Source organism: Phacochoerus africanus, chromosome X, assembly GCF_016906955.1.
Source record: "Phacochoerus africanus isolate WHEZ1 chromosome X, ROS_Pafr_v1, whole genome shotgun sequence".
NCBI lineage: Eukaryota > Metazoa > Chordata > Mammalia > Artiodactyla > Suidae > Phacochoerus > Phacochoerus africanus.
The window spans coordinates 17,437,034-17,453,672 of NC_062560.1; the positions used below are offsets into that span (position 1 = coordinate 17,437,034).

The 16,639-nt window shown below is 50.0% G+C and overlaps 1 protein-coding gene and 1 non-coding gene across 2 annotated transcripts in view; one reads left to right on the forward strand and one right to left on the reverse strand.

Moving 5' to 3' along the window:
- Positions 1–1,339: 1,339 nt before the first annotated feature.
- Positions 1,340–1,412, reverse strand: TRNAV-UAC (transfer RNA valine (anticodon UAC)). The gene has a single exon. It is a non-coding gene; the product is annotated as a tRNA-Val (tRNA).
- A 107-nt stretch (positions 1,413–1,519) lies between these two features.
- Positions 1,520–16,639, forward strand: part of PPEF1 (protein phosphatase with EF-hand domain 1) — a 142,692-nt gene continuing 127,572 nt past the window's right edge. The window contains exons 1-2 of the mRNA XM_047765102.1: positions 1,520–2,693; positions 3,892–3,944. The gene's annotated coding sequence lies outside the window, so the exon portion shown is untranslated. The remainder of the gene's footprint in view (positions 2,694–3,891; positions 3,945–16,639) is intronic.

The following is a 16,639-nucleotide window of genomic DNA, read 5'->3' on the forward strand; positions in this document are numbered from 1 at the left end:
TGCAGACGGGGCTCAGATCCCGCGTTGCTGTGGCCCTGGCGTAGGCTGGTGGCTACAGCTCCGATTCGACCCCTAGCCTGGGAACCTCCATATATGCCGCGGGAACAGCCCAAGAAATAGCAAAAAGACGACAAAAAAAAAATAAATAAAAAAGAAAAAAAGATAAAGGAGTTCCCGTGGTGGCTCTGCGGTAAAGGAACCTACTGACTAGTATCCATAGGGATGCAGGTTCCATCCCTGGCCTCACTCCGTGGGTTAAAGATCTGGCCTTGCTGTGAGCTGTGGTGTAGGTCGCAGTCGCTGCCTGGATCCTCTTCGCTTGGCTGTTGTGTAGACCAGCAGCTGCAGTTGTGATTCCACCGGTAACCTGGGAATAACCCATAGCCTGGGAATTTCCATATGCCGCGGGCACGACCCTAGAAAGACATAAAAAAAAAAAAGAATAATAATAGGAGTTCCTATCGTGGCACAGTGGTTAACGAATCCGACTAAGAACCATGAGGTTGCGGGTTCAATCCTTGGCCTTGCTCAGTTGGTGTAGGATCTGGTGTTACCGTGAGCTGTGGTGTAGGTTGCAGATGCGGCTCGGATCCCGTGTTGTTGTGGCTCTGGCGTAGGCCGGCGGCTACAGCTCCGATGAGACCCCTAGCCTGGAAACCTCCATATGCCACCGGAGCGGCCCAAAAAATGGCAAAAAGACCAAAAAAAAAAAAAAAAAATCCCCCAAAGTGAAGCTGTAATGAGCTAGTATAGAGGAACAAATAGGAACTAGAGTAATGTTTAGTCATCCACCCAGCATTTTGGGGGTGTCCAGAAGCCTGACGCTTATTCTGTACTGTGTATGGATTCTTCATTAAACAGATGAAGGTCTATTCAACAAACCCTACTGCTGTGCTAGAAAGAAAAGGCCTATTTTTTCCTCTGCCCTGTATTTTAGAGTTTAATGAAAAATTAAACCTTTAATAATAAAAAGAATAAACCTCTAATAATTCAACTGCATTCAAAGCACTGCTATATTGCCATATTTTAGTCGGAGGTTTGGGGGGGGCCCTCTTTTGTAGGTAAGGAGCCGCCCCAGAGCACCAAAGGAGAGGTGGAGGTAGGACCCGGGGTGTGTGTGGCAGGGTGCACTAGACACAGCCAGGCCCAGACTTCTGCTCTTTTCCAGGTCGGGCGAGGGCGGCGGGGATCCGGGGATCTGTCATTACGCTTCTGCGATAAACACATGCCAAAAAGTAGAAAAATTAAAAAAAAAATTAAATGGTGAAAGAAAAGCACCTCTTTTTTTATCTGTGCTTGCTTTTCAAAAGCTTGCGGAAAAGAGGGCTTCTGCCCAGCTTGGTTCCACTGGGGCTCGAACCCAGGACCTTCTGCGTGTAAAGCAGACGTGATAACCACTACACTATGGAACCTTCGCGCAGGACACCCTCCATATTAGTTTATTCATAGTGTCACATGAGACCCAGCGCCTCCACTGAAACCCCGCCCCTCAGCCGTAGCTCCGCCCCCCCCGCGGCCCCGCGCCGCCTGCGAGATTTGGTGTTCGCGGCCGGGTCCCGGGCTCCCGCTCTGGCGTCTGGGCTGCTTGCTCTCCTTTGCCTCCCGGAATCGCCGCCCCTGCGACCCGGGCGAAGCCCGGGCGCGGGTTCCGCACCCGGCGAGAGTGCCACCCCACGAGTCACCCCTCCCCAAACTTTGCCGCAGCCGGAGCGTCCGCGAGGTCGGCCCAGCGGGCGGAAGCGGACAGTGCCCCGGGCGCGCGGCGCCTTCTGGCAGCTTCCCTCAGCCCGTGAGGGACCTGCCCTCCCCCCACTTTCCCCACCAGCACATGAGCCGTTTCCGGCCGCGTCGGAGGCCTTGAGTCCGGAGCAGGGCGCCCAGGAGCACCACATGGAGCCAAAGATTCAGGCAGCGCGGGGTTTGGGGGTGGTCTGGCGGAGCCTTTTTATATTGACCTTTATTTTGCCAGGGTTGGAAAAGGCGTCTCTCTGTTGGCCTCTTGCCTGAGGCTATAGGCTTTTAATGCTCCCCTGCCTTTTCCCACAGCATCTCTCCCCTCCCGAAGCCCAGGAGGGGCTAAAAACTACAGGGCTTGCTTTTGATCTTATTTGTCTGGGGGTGGGGGAGGGGTGGGGGATCCGTTGCCGACGCGCGGCCCCTTTAGGGCTGGGAGGGATGAAGCCAGACCGGCCGCAAGATTTGAGGGGCCCAGTGCAAAATGAAAATAACAGGTTCCTTGATCCTGTTATTAATTCTAAAACGATGACTGCAGAGCATTGAACCCTGCGCAGGCCTGTGCGAGTGCAGGTCGGTCCTAGCCCATGAACCTGCCCCTGTGCTTCCAAGACTGTGGTCCCAAGAAGGTGCTGGAACCGTCCATAAAGAAGGGTGCCTGTAGGATCTCATTTCTTGGTTTTCATTGTCGGGTGCCATTCGCCCTCCCCATTTGCCCTCCCCAGTGCTTCTGGATGGATCTTCGTTACTATCCTAGGATTTTCGGTGCTGGCCCTTCCCAAGCTTGAGAACCCATTTAAAACCATTTGGGAGGCCTCTTGAAGTGCTGAGCTGGACATGGCTGAAGGCTGCGGCTGTCCTTTTCCCTGGCGTCTTCCTTTGAGGCTGACAGAATGATGGAGAAATAATACCCATTCAGCCAACTCCTGCCTTCCTGGGAAGGTCCCTGGGAGAAACAGGTGGGTGGAAGGCACACTGATCTGGGGGTGGTGATCCGGGATCTAGTGCTGCCTTGGCTACTCACTAGCTGTGTATTTTTATTTTTTATTTTTATTTTTGACTTTTTAGGGCCGCATCCGCAGCATATGGAGGTTCCCAGGCTAGGGGCTGAATTGGAGCTGCAGCTGCCGGCCTCTACCACAGCCACAGCCACACCAGATCCAAGCTGTGTCTGTGACCCACACCACGGCTCATGGCAACACCAGATCCTTAACTCACTGAGCGAGGCCAGGAGTGGAACCCGCAACCTCGTGGTTTCTAGTTGGATTCGTTTCCGCTGCGCCACTCGGGAACTCCTAGCTGTGTATTCTTGGACTGACTGTTCACCTCCCAAACCTCCATATGCCCTTTTGTGAAATGCATGGGTTGGCTTAGACACCCCTATTCTCCCCTCTGAATTAACTCTGCTTTCCAGGTTGGGAAAATGGAGGCACGTACCTGCCGTGTAAGTTCTCCATGGAGACAGAGGCAGGCCGGCTTGGGTTCTTTATTTAGTACCAGGCTTCCTCTATCCTGGTTAGCGCCCAGTAATATTCATCATGGGACCCTTGCAGGATGCCTTTTTCGTTGATACGTTTCAAGAGGCCTCTTGAGCAGTGATGCTTGAGCCAGGAGATGACCATGAGTGGATAGTCAGCAGCTAAAGGAGGAATTCATGAAAGCTCCATGTTTCCCGCTAGTCCCTGAGTCGTCATGACTCCAGGGATGCCCAGTTGTCAGGATGTTTCAGTTGTTCCTGAACTCTTGTCAGTTCAGAGCAAGGGCCCGAAATGACACTCACCTGTTGTGTTTTGGTTTGTCTTTCGGGAATGCGTTGCCCTTCCTCCCGCTCTCTGTTTGCCCTCGCTCTAAGGGGAGGGTCCCGCGCATCCCCCTCCAGGTAGAAAAGAGGCTGGTGCACCTCTGACGCACACAACACCCGATCCTGCCTTTCGCCAAAAAAGGTTGTTCCTTTTCTCCATTCTGACAAGGAGGGAGACTTTTGTCGTCGTCGTCCCCGCCCCCCCCCCCGCCGGCCCCGCCCCGCCCCGCCCGTGGCCTTCAAGGGGTCTTCACGCTCTCCGTTGTTAGCAGAGTGCAATCTAGTTGAAAGAGCACTTTTGCATACATTCCTACGAAGTAGCCGTGGTAAGAAGTATCACCATCTCCGTTTTCCAGCTGAAGACGTCCAGGCTGAAGAGTTCGAATGCCCCGCCGAGACGAGTCCGCTGGTGAGTGGCAGAGCTGGGCTCCCACCCAGTTTTCTGATACCGAAGTGATTTGGGGGCGGCCCTTGTCCATCAGGGCTACATGCTTTTCCCACAAGTGTGCCACTGGTGTCTTGTAGCATTTCCTATGCATGCCAGTGGGGAAATGGGTACCTTTCTTGTCTTTTATCATTTTTAAACGGAATCCTCCAAAGGGGGAACCGGGAGCCTGACAGAAATCCCTGCTGATGACTTTCACCTCGATCCCAGCAGCTTCATGGGTAGAGCCGCAGCTGGCCACCGTTTCGCCTCTCACTTGGGTCTGGTCATCCAGATTTGTGAAGCCTGTCGCCCCCAGGTCGGCACATAATCATCTGATCAACTCCTAGACAGATGGGTTTAAAAAGTAGCAGATAAAGGAGCTCCCGTCGCAGCGCAGTGGAAACGAATCTGATTATGGAACCATGAGGTTGTGGGTTCGGTCCCTGGCCCCTCTCAGTGGGTTAAAGATCCGGCGTTGCCATGAGCTGTGTGGTGTAGGTCGCAGACGCGGCTCGGATCTGGCTGTGGCTGTGGCGCAGCAACATCTCTGATTCGACCCCTAGCCTGGGAACCTCCATATGTGCGAGTGCAGCCCTAAAAAGGCAAAAAAAAAAAAAAAAAGAGCAAATAAAGACTAGAAGTCACTTCAAACTTTTTGAGTCCTCTGATTTCTCAGATGCTTAGTGTGGCTTCCCCCAGCGTTTGGCTTCACTGGTGGAGAATAACTCAACCAGAGAAACCGCCGCCCCACACACTGAGCTGACTTGCTAGGAAGCTCAGTGGACCTGATTTCACTTACAGACGATTATACTCTGTCTTTTAGTGCGTATTCAGGAATTCATTAAGGAAAGCGAATGGTTATCTTAGTGCGGCAGAGTTCACCTTATTTCTCCCCTTCTACAGCTCGTCAGAATGTTTGAAACTAGCCTGTCAGAAGGGGTATCTGCTCCTTTTTTCCTACCACCTTTTCATAGTCACTCACATCCCCTGTCTTCTTAGCCAGTTCAAGTTCTGTGGTCATTTTTATCCCTCCTTTGCCTCTTTGTTGCTTGTACTTGTTGATAAAAATCAGGATGTTAAATCCATTTCTCTCTCTACTGCGCCCCAGGTAGAACACGCATCCAGGCCTACTGGTTTCACGTTAGATTCCTGACTAAGTGCCTCGTGTGAGTTTGGTTTTTTTTGCCTTTCCTAGGGCCGCACCTGTGGCATATGGAGGTTTCCAGGCTAGGGGTTCAATTGGAGCTGCAGCCGCCGGCCTACACCACAGCCACAGCAACATGAGATCCGACTGTGTCTGTGACCCACACCACAGTTCACGGCAACGCCAGATCCTCAACCCACTGAGCGAGGCCCAGAATCGAACCCGCATCCTCACGGTTCCCAGTCGGATTCACTAACCACTGAGGCACGACGGGAACTCCTTGTGTGAGTTCTTAATGTGGCCCAGAATTGTGTCTCCTTTTCCTGTCCATTCATTTTCCATCAGCCCTAAAGGACAGCTTCATGTCTTCTCTCCCTAAACTTTCTGTACCTCCTTCCCCACCCTAACGTACAGATGATGACCTTGTTTCCTTATTTGAGCCAAAGAAGTGGAAGCAATCTGAAGAGAATTTCTGCAGGTACCCCCCCCTCCCCCCGTCTGCTCACCTCCCTGCATCTGGCCCGCCTAGACCTTCTCCACCACAGCCCTGTTGACATTCGGGCGTGGGGAACTCGCTGTCCTGGGGGGCTCTCCTGCATATTGTGAGATGTTTCACAGTGTGCGTGGCTTTTACTCACCATTCCCCGAGTTGGGACAACCCTACGTGTTCCCAGATGTGGGGGGTGAGCAACCCTGGGGGCTCTTTGGCAACGTCTGGCCATGCTTTGTGCTGTCCTGGTGGGCGGGGGGATGCGTCTGCTGCTGGCCTCTGGCGTGTAGAGATAGGGATGCAGTGGAACATTCTGCAGTGCACAGAACAGCTGCCCACAACAAAAAATAACTCGGTCCCAGGTGTCAGCAGTGCCCTGGTTGAGAGTTTCCGCCCCAGATGACTTGTCTGTGTTCCTGGCGAAACCCAGCTCTCTACCCCCGCTCGCCTACCCAAGGAAAGCACTCCCGCTTTCTCCTGCATCATCATTGACCTTCTCTGTTGGATCATTGCCATCAGCAAACGAACGTGCTGTCACTTTTCTCATCATTAAAAGTTATCTCTTGGAGTTCCCGTCGTGGCTCGGTGGTTAATAAATCCGACTAGGAACCATGAGGTTGCAGGTTTGATCCCTGGCCTCGCTCAGTGGGTTAAGGATCCAGCATTGCTGTGGCTGTGGTGTAGGCCAGTGGCCACAGCTCCAGTTGGACCCCTAGCCTGGGAATCTCCATATGCCGCGGGAGCGGCCCAAGAAATGGCAAAAAGACCAAAAAAAAAAAAAAAGAAAAAAGAAAAAAGTGATTTCTTAATCTCATTCCCCTCTCTTGACTACTCCCATTCCCCTGTTCTCCGTTACAGCAGAACTCTTACAGGGGCGCCCTCTCCACCCTCCCCTCCGTTTGGAAGCACCCTCCCCTCCCAGCTTTTAGGATATCGCTCTCTCCTGACTTGCGTCCGACCTCAGCGGTCGCCCCTTCTCAGCCAGCTCTTCGGGATGGCATCTCTTTGACCTCTACCCCGGCCGTGCCACGGGCCTCAGCTCGTAGACATCTCTCTTCCTTCTCACCGCTCTGGTGACCTCATTCAATCTGATGGCTTTAATTACGGTCTGTAACATAGAGGACCCCCACATCTCTAGCTCCCAAACACCAAATCTACCTACTAGACATCTTCTCTTAATGTCTAATAGGTGTCTCCGACCTATTATGTCTGTATCTAAACTCTCCATCCCGGCTCCTTCTCCATTCTGTCTTCCTTATCTTCTTATCTCAGATGGGGGCAATTTCCTTTTCAGTTATTTAGGCTATTTGTTATTTAGAAAAAAATGGAAGACATCATATTTGTCTCTTCCCTCACCCCTGCTCCAGATCTAATCTCGAGAGCCAATCCTACTGGCTACACTTTCTCTTTAGAAACTAATCACTTTGTACCATCTCCCCGGCTACCGTTCTCATCAAAGCCGCCAGCCCCTTTTGTCTGGATCATTGCCAAGAACCTCATAGCCTGGCCTCCCAGTTTCTGCCCTTTTCTCCCTACAGACTATTCTCCGCACAGTAGCCAGAGTGATCCTTTTAAATCCTAAGTTAGAGTGAGTCACTTCTCTGCTTGAAACCCTTCAGTAGCTCCCCACCTTAACTAGGATGAAAGCCAAAGCCTTGCAGTGGCTGCTGCAAGGCCCTACGTGATCTGATCTCCCATTTATTATAGCTCTGATCATATATCCTGTTACACTGCCTTTATAAGACTACACTTTCCTCCTTGCCATTCTTCACAGTAGGCCTCTTCTGCCTCAGGGCCTTTGCACCTGCTGTTCGCTCAGCCTTTAGTGCTCTTTCCCTAGGACACCCCATTGCTTGCGCTCTCACTTTGCTCAGATATTTTCCCAAATATCTTCTGAGCGAGGCCTTTCCTGACTGCCCTATTTAAAATGGCTCTTTTCCTGGAGTTCCCATTGTGGCTCAGTGGAAACGAATCTGACTAGCAACCGTGAGGATGCGGGTTCAATCCCTGGCCTTGCTTAGTGGGTTAAGGATCTGGCGTTGCTGTGGCTGTGGTGTGGGCCGGCGGCTACAGTTCTGATTCAACCCCTGGCCTGGGAACCTCCATATGCTGTGAATTCGGCCCTAAAAAGGCAAAAAAAAAAAAGAAAAAAAAAGAGGCTATTTTCCTTTCCCCTTCAGTATCCCCCTGTCCTGCTTTATTTTTCTCTATAGCACTTATCACCGTCGAGTGTTTTAGATACTTACTAATTTCTCAAGTAGAATGAATGTTTCACGAGGGCATGGGTTTGCTTTTCTTTACTGCTGTATTCCACAGAACCTAAGTAGTGCCTAGTACATCGTGAGTGCTCAAAAAACAAGTCTTGAGTGCCTCTGTTTCAGCGTCGAGGATAACTCAAGCCAGGTCAGTCCGTCCCAGTCAGAGCTAATCCTGGGGCTTTTGTGTGAATTCCCAAGAAGAGACATTGCCTTTTCCACCCTGGACTCCGTGTGAGATGATCCAGAGGCCTGAGGCTCTCCTGCCATCTTACTATTGCATTGTGTCAGATGGGCTCTCAGTTGCCTACAGCAGCACGTTCTTGTTGAAAATATTTACTGCTCTTGCCCAAGTAGGATTTTGGCACCATTGCCCCACTGATAGGCTTGACTGGGTGATTGGCTGTCACCAGTCGCATGTGGGCAGAGGTGACATGCATCCCTTCCAAGCCCAGGTGTGAAGAGCCAGCTCGTGATGCGCTGCTCTGATGGTTCCCCTTTGCTATGAGAACGGCAACACCCCAGAGAGAGGTTGGCCTGAATCTTAGAGGGAAGACCACGTGTTCTAGAACTGCAGGCAACCTGCGCAGGAGCAGGAGTGAAAAAGAAACCTTGATAAGCGTGAACCCCTAAGATGTGGGGTATACCATCACCTAAGCTGATGCCACAGTCCTTCTAGTTTAAGAAGAAAATGAGTTTATTAAAGGCTGTTCGGTGGCCCACAGGCTCTCCGAGAAGGCCTTGGGGACATCAATGGTGTCTCAATCTCACTGCATCAGCAGAGGTGCCTGCCCGCTGCTGCCCCTTCTGAGTACAGAGGAAGCGGCGCAAGCCAGTGGTGGGGCCCGGAGTCTCTGTCACTGCTGTTTCTGTGGACTGGGCCCTTCTGCCCTCAACTTTGGCGGGAAATGGCTTTCATAACCCTTGACTCCGCGTGGAGCCCTTTTCTAAACTCAGGTCTCTGGCCGAGTGCAGCCTGGATACCTGTGCTCCGGCTCTGAGAGAGGCTGAAAAAGCAAATGGCTTGTTTCTCCTTGGAGGAGTCAAATGTGGGGAACTGGCCAGACACAGGGAGGATGTTGAGAAGTCAGTGTGGGTGACCACAAAGCCTGAAAGACATCCGCTGCCTGCCCGAAGCCTGAGGACAGAGCCAGCAGTGAGGGCTTGGAGCTGAGAAACAAGGCGCCCAGCTGCGAGCATTTAAGGCCTCAACCAAGTCAGGCCGGAAGCATACTCGCTGCCTCTTCAGCCCTTTGAAGGGCGCCTTTCCAGTGTTGCTTCAGCCCACTGGCGTCGGATTGACCGATGCTTGCAGCAGCAGGAGTCCTGATGACTCAGGTCTACAATGGATGGGCATCAGCACAGTGGCTGGCAGTGCTTCCTTGGCACAGATGCTTGGAAGTTTGGGTTGCCCTCGGTTCCCAGGAAATGAGGAAAGAGGCTGATGGGCATAGGAATCGCCGCTTCTGGCCGGTCAGGGTTTTGGTTTTGTGGCCTCCTGGGCAGCCCTCGGTTCTCAGAGGCAGCAGGGCGCTCGTTCCCATGTAGCGCAGCAAGCGGGACAGGGGCAGTTAGAGTGTGGGCAACGCGTCTGCGGCAGGTGCTGCTCGGTGCTCACGCAATGTCCACTCTTCTTTTTGTCGATAATAAAAATAAGAATAGGCGTTCCCGTCTCGGCGCAGAGGAACCAAATCCAACTAGGAACCATGAGGTTGCGGGTTTGATCCCTGGCCTTGCTCAGTGGGGTCAAGGGTCCGGCGTTGCCATGAGCTGTGGTGTAGGTCGCAGACGCGGCTTGGACCTGGCATTGCTGTGGCTGTGGTATAGGCCGGTGGCTATAGCTCCGATTCGACCCCTAGCCTGGGAACCTCCATATGCCGCGGGTACATAAAAAAAAAAAAGAAACCTTCGAATAATGCTTCTTCTGTACTAGAGACTATTCCAACTCTTTACTCATATGAACTCTTAGAATCCTCACAAGAACCCTGTGAAAAAGCAACTGTTACTGTGCTTAATTTACAGATGAGAAAACGGAGGCGCAGAATACTTAGGTAACTTGACTAAGTCGCACAGCTAGTAAATAAAGGAGCAGGGTTTTACACACAGGCCATCTGGCTCCATAGGCTGTATTTCGCCTCTGTCCTGCACGTGTCCAGCGAAAACAGATTGATTTCCCAGACTCCCTTACAAAGACGGGGTGACACGGTTCTGGCCAATGAGATGTATGGAAGTAGATGGGCTTCCAAAACCATTTCTTTAAGAGGAAGTAGACTCCAAATGCCCCATTTTGCCCTTAGTGCTTCACTTTCTCCTCAGAACGCAAATGTGATGCTGGGGGGGAGAGCAACTATTTTGTGACCATGAGTTGACAGTGACAGTGAAGAAAGCCATATGTCTCAGCAGAAAGAAGGCTTAGGTCCCAGCCTCAGATTTCCTGCTTCCAGATTCCTTGTTACATGTGAAAAGTGAAATTCCTTTTTTTTTTTTTTTGGTCTTTCCAGGGCCGCACTCGCGGCATCTGGAGGTTCCCAGGCTAGGGGTCGAATCGGAGCTGTAGCCGCCGGCCTACACCACAGCCACAGCAGCGTGGGATCCGAGCCTCATCTGTGACCTACACCACAGCTCATGGCAACGCCGGATCCCTAACCCACTGAGCGAGGCCAGGGATCGAACCCGCCACCTCATGGTTCCCATGCGCCACGACGGGAACTCCGAAAAGTGAAATTCCTAATTTTTTTAAATTAATAATTTTTACTACTACTACATCAAAGATATCCTCCTTTTTGGGCCACGCCCATGGCATGTGGAAGTTCCCAGGCCAGGGATCAAACCCGTGCCACTGCAGTGACCTGAGCCCCAGCAGTGATGATTCCTGATCCTTAACACTAGGCAGGGAACTCCCTAACATCCCTAATTTTTAATGCCCCTGTTCAGCGGTAGTTTTAGTTATATGAGGGAAAATACAATCTGTACTGATTAAATATTTCCACATTTCTCACCCTTAGTCACCTCCTATGTACCGTTTTGACAGTGTCTTTCATCTGCCTACCGCCTACGGAGGGACTGCCCCTCAGTGTCGCAGCCCCGTAATTGTTTACTGTCACGTGCCCGCAGTATGTCTAAGAGCACAGTGTTGGGTCGTGTGGGAGTTTTCTTTCTCTTTTTTTTTCAAGTGTATGACATGGCCCCATCTCAAAGCATTTGAAGTACCCTAATTAACCCAAAGGACTAATTTGTTCCAAGATGTTAATGGATGATAATGGCTTGCTGTGGTTTTCCTAACTTGGGATGTTTTTGAATTTTAATTAGACCCTGGTCTTCCCTCTTAAGGAAGAAACTCGAAAGAGGAGAAGGCAGAGGGGGGCAGGATGACATGCAAAAGCCTGTCTCCTAGGAAAGATGGCCTCGTGTGGGGCTCCTCGCAACACCTGCTCTAGCTCATCCACAGAATCCCCTGAGGCACAGTCAGTGCGCTTAGACTGGATAGATAGCCACTCACGAGAGGAACAGATCCACTGCAAAGACTTCCTCTCACCTTCCCCTCCCTTATTTATATGTCTTGCGATGCCTCCAGTTTCCAGCGTCACTCCCCTGGGACTGTGTAACTGCGCAGAGAACAATTTGGCTACTCCCCACTCCTACAGAACCCACTTAAAAGGGAGTGTCTGCCGGCAGATCCAGCCAGTGCTAATTGATGATGGAAGTGAGCTTGGCTCCTCCCTCTATGTCCCCCAAACTTACTGTCTTTAGATTTCCAAGTGGATTCAGCTGTGCACACAGTGGGACTTGCTGCTGAGCTGTGTGTCGTCGTCGTCTGATGGAAGATGTCGAGGGAGGCGGAGATGTTAAACAAACATCCTCTTTTGTGTTTTTATTAGCGACTTTAAGTATTTGTGATTTTTTGGGGACACCATTCGGGTATAGTATGAAGGCTATATATATAATAATAAAACCAAAACCAATTAGTAGGTTGCTTAACTCAGTTAGAGGCTGTCTGCAGGCTAGCAGCTTTCCTCTGCTAAATCCTGTTAAAATGCAGTGGGTTCTATTTTGTGCAGAATGAGCAGGCTGCCATGACAACTGTCTGTGAATATTATTTCAATATTAGTCATAGGTTTCCAGTGTCTGCCTCTGGGTCCAACGTTCATTCTAAAACCCAGGTGCACTTCTATTCTTAAAGGAGATCTCCTGGACATGTTTACCAAAAACAAAATCAAAATGGTTTCGACCGGCTGGGTTTTTTTCTTTTGGAAGAGAAATTCGAATGAATTCCCGCACTTGGCAGATTGTAGGTTTTGTGGCTGTTCTTTTCTTTGGGAGAGGTGATGTGGATGTCACTTTATCCTGCGCTTCACTATAGATTTGATTAAATGGATTGAAGAGGAGCCCTGAGATCACTCCTCCTGCCTGTCTTTAGCTGTGTGCCCACCCGAACACTTCCTTTTGCTGGGGCGGAGGATGGGCCCGCTGCCTTGTCTTGTGTTAGGTGCCCATCCCGGGCAGTCACTGTTGCTTGGGGAGTGGGCTCATGCTAACTGGCTTAAGCCAGTCAAGGCTCACACTTAGAGTGGGGGTGGGGCTGGGGGCGGGGGTGTCAGTCCCATGCAAACCACAGGCTTAGAATGGGGAGAGGGTTGATCTTAAAAAGGAAAACTGGGAACTACTGCAGGGGATCGAGGGGAATGCTTGCTGGCCATGTGGTTAGGGAGCAGAACGCTGGGCACATAATAACATTCACTGATTACTAGCTATAAGCCAGGTACCACTGAGGCTGCTTTACAAGTGAGTGTATTGGTTAGAGAATGTGGAGTGTGTTTGGCTGCGTGTAATAAGGTAAATGAAACAACAGGGACTTCACACAGAGGGGTTGGCTTTTATCTCATGTGAATTTTTTTTTTCTTTTTAGGGCCGCACCGGCGGCATATGGGATTTCCCAGGCTAGGGGTCAGATCAGAGCTGCAGCTGCCAGCCTACACCACAGCCACAGCAACACAGGATCTGAGTCATGTCTGCAACCCACAGCTCACAGCAACGCTGGATCCTTAACTGAGGGAGTCCAGGGATCGAACCTGTGTCCTCATGGATACCAGTCAGGTTTGTAACCTCTGAGCCACCACGGGAACTCCCTCATGTGATATTAGCTCAAGAAAGAAGCACCTTGACAACATCCTTGTCTTAGGCCCATCCTTCCGCCTTTCTGCATTCTCAGCTTGAGCCTGTCTTCTCTGTGCTGCTCTTCCTCCTGGCATTGTGTCCTGGTTCCAGGCAGAATGGGGGAAGGGTAGAAAGGAAAGGGCTCATGACAGCCGAGTCTTGTCTTTTTTTTATCAGGAAAATGGCTTTTCTGGGAGCCTCAGCCAGTAGATTTCTGCTTATATCTCATTGGCCAGAACAGAGTCACGTGAGCACCTCTGCTTGCAAGGGACCCTAGCAAATCAAGTTTTTTTGGCTGAGCCCATTGCAGCCTAGGGCGGAACCGGGACTTGATTGGTGAGGACGAATGAGAAAATGGATATTGGCTAGGCTCGCATCCCTGGCTGCCACAATATGTTAGGAACCCATTTATTCCTTACATGAAGCCAGTGTGGGTGGCGCTATTACTATCCCAGTTTTTAACAGGCACCGAGAGGTTATGTAATTTTCCCAGGCTCACACATAGCTGGGAAGTAGTGGCGCTGGAAAATTACTCCAAGCCATCTGACTCTAGACCCGAATCATCTGATGCTCTCAGACACATCCTGACCCACAGGCCAGCCCACATTGCTTCTCCAGGGTGTGTGTCCACTCAGGAAATAGAGGCCTCTCCTAGAAATGGTTGCTAATATGTTTAGCACTTTATGAAGAATTTACCACTTACATTATTCCATTTAGATAGTATCATCTCCATTGTAAAAATGAGAACAAGAGGCTCAGAGAAGTAATAAAAGTTGCCTAAGGGGTTCACCTTCTAAGTGGCAGAGCTGCTATTTCCTCAGAATTAGAAGAACTTACTCCTGGTCCCCTTTCCTAATCCTCCTGTTCTTCCACGCACAGTGACTTCATTTTTAAGTTTTAAAAATGACAGTAATTTGGAGGTCCCGTCGTGGCGCAGTGGTTAACGAATCCGACTAGGAACCATGAGGCTGCAGGTTCGATCCCTGGCCTCGCTCAGTGGGTTAAGGATCCGGCGTTGCCGTGAGCTGTGGTGTAGGTCGCAGACGCGGCTCGGATCCCGAGTTCTGTGAGCTGTGGTGTAGGCCGGCAGCTCCAGCTCCGATTCGACCCCCTAGGCTGGGAACCGCCATATGCCACGGGAGCAGCCCTAGAAAAGGCAGAAAGACAAAAAAAAAAAAAAAAGACAGTGATTTGCTCCAGGCCCTATATTAACTTCACAGCCTTCTCGGGGAAAACAGTGCAGGGGGATCTGGGATCTCTTGCTCTCTCGTTTTCCTCATGGCCTTTTCATGTAGCTGCGCCAACGGGAGCGTGACGTCTCCGCAGGGATTGCGTCCCGTAGACAGAGCCCCAAGGGGGGGTTTGCAGATGTGAGAGTGTTCCTGACAAACAGCTCTCATCTACCTGTTCAAGCAAAAGCGTCCTTAAACACGGAAATGTCCTGTCCTGAGTTCCCTCAGGTTCGGTTATATTACATTCCCTGGAAACGGTTTTGTAACACAGACTTACTGTACGAAGGGAGAAACAGTCCACCTCGCTGGGGTACATGAGTGATGTTTTGCCGCAGCGCTGATACCTGGGTTGGCTTACAATTGTTATTTCCCCCATTTTCGAAATCTCATCTCTCCAGACATTTGAAATCTCTAGCTCAGGGCATTGTTTATATATCACAACATTCTCTTGTTCTGGTGATACTACTGAGTTGACCGTAAAAATCACAAAAGCACTGATGAAGGGCGTTTAACTTTAAAGGTCATGAAAGAATGGGTTGAAAAAGAGAGAGAGATTTAAACAAAAATCTTACTGTGTTGTAGAGAGGTGTCTCTTAAAGTATGCTTCGCCTCCATACCTACTGCATCGGCACCTCTGAGGGCTGAGCCCAGGAACCTGTGTTTTAACAAGCTTGCCAGGTGATCTGTAAGCACATTCGAGTTTGAGAAGCGCAGTTTAGAGGATTTTATGTAAAATGAGACTCACAGATTGTACCCTCTTTGGGATAATAGTGAAAACGCTAACTTCGGCTGTAGGAAACTAAGACTTTTATGAAACCCTAGATTCTCCTTTGAAAGTTTCCAAATCACAGACTCCGGTTATCTATGCCAGGTCATTGAGCCTGAATTCATGTGTTAGACTCGACTCTGTTCCCCTCTGAGCACCTTCACCCAAGTAATCGTTATTTGTCTTTCTGATGTCATTTCAAAGGTTATCCTCAGGGAAGCCTTTGTATGACCTCCTGACTCACTCTCATAATACATGATTTTCTCCTTTGCAATTTCACATTTATTTTTAGGATTACTTGATGAGTGTTTATTTCCCCTATGAGGCTATAAACTTCATGAGGGAAAGGACCTTGTCGGTTCTGTTAACTGGCGTATCCCCCAGAGTCTAGAACAGTGCCTGGCACACTATAGAAGCTCAGTAAATATTTGTTGATTAAATGTATGAATAAAAGCAAGGCAAGGGTAAATATTCTTTTGTTTGTTTGTTTGTTTGTTTTGCTTTTTAGGGCCACACCCACAGCATATGGAGGTTCCCAGGCTAGGGGTCTAATCAGAGCTGTAGCCACCGGCCTTCACCACAACCACAGCAATGCGGGATCCGAGCCGCATCTGTGACCTACACCACAGTTCACGGCAATGCTGGATCCTTAACCCACTGAGCGAGGCCAGGGATCGAACCAGCAACCTCATGGTTCCTAGTCGGATTCGTTACCCACTGAGCCACGATGGGAACTTCAAGGATAAATATTCTTAAAATTCTCTAAAAACTTTTTCAGAGGCTTTACTCCAAACTCTTATTAGTCATCTGAGGCAATACGACAAGTATTTTGAAGGCCATGGATCTTTCACAGGCCTTGCTGTAGCTAATAGTTTCAATATTCGTCCAAGAAACCAACTGTTCTTTGTCTTCTGTGTTCTGGAAAACAAAAATAGTCGACAGGGAGGCAGTGAATTGCAAAAAGAAAACTTGAAGAACCTGGAACTTGCCTTTTCCAGGAAGCAGGAAGTAGTTCTCTCATCTAGGTTGTGTTGTTCACATTCTGTTGGCAGGTCCTATCCTATCTGCCTCCATTATTGCGGGGTTGCCGAGAAACCTATTAAAGAATCATTCTAGAATCTACCTCTGGAAAGTTCTAGATGACGCCGAGGAATCCTCTCTAAGTAAGATCTAAGTGTGGCGATGGATTGTGTCCTGAGCCTGCAGGTCAGGCTGAAAGATTCAGCAACCAGCAAAGTGAAGATCTAGGAGTCTCTTTTTCTTGAACCTGTGTGGAACTGGTAAAGCTTAGAGGGAAGGGTAAGAACTCTTAAAGGAGCAGGTGAATGAGATGTGGCTCGGCATGGACCCATATGATTGAAAGTTACCTTCCTTCCTCTCTTTGTTTAGTTGTTTGGCCAACTCTGGTAGACTTAATGTTTTGTGTGTGGAGCTTGTCACACTTTAGTAAATATTGTATTGGAGCTGTCTTTAGAGAGTGGAATTGGGTCACCTTCGTGTACTGGAAAGAGTACTGGCCACCAAGTTGTAGGACTGATGTTGGGGAGGCTACTTAACCTCTCAGGGCCTGGTTTCCTCTTCCATAACATGAAGGACCTTTCTGAACAAACCCGAAGGGCCAGAGTATCCTGCCACA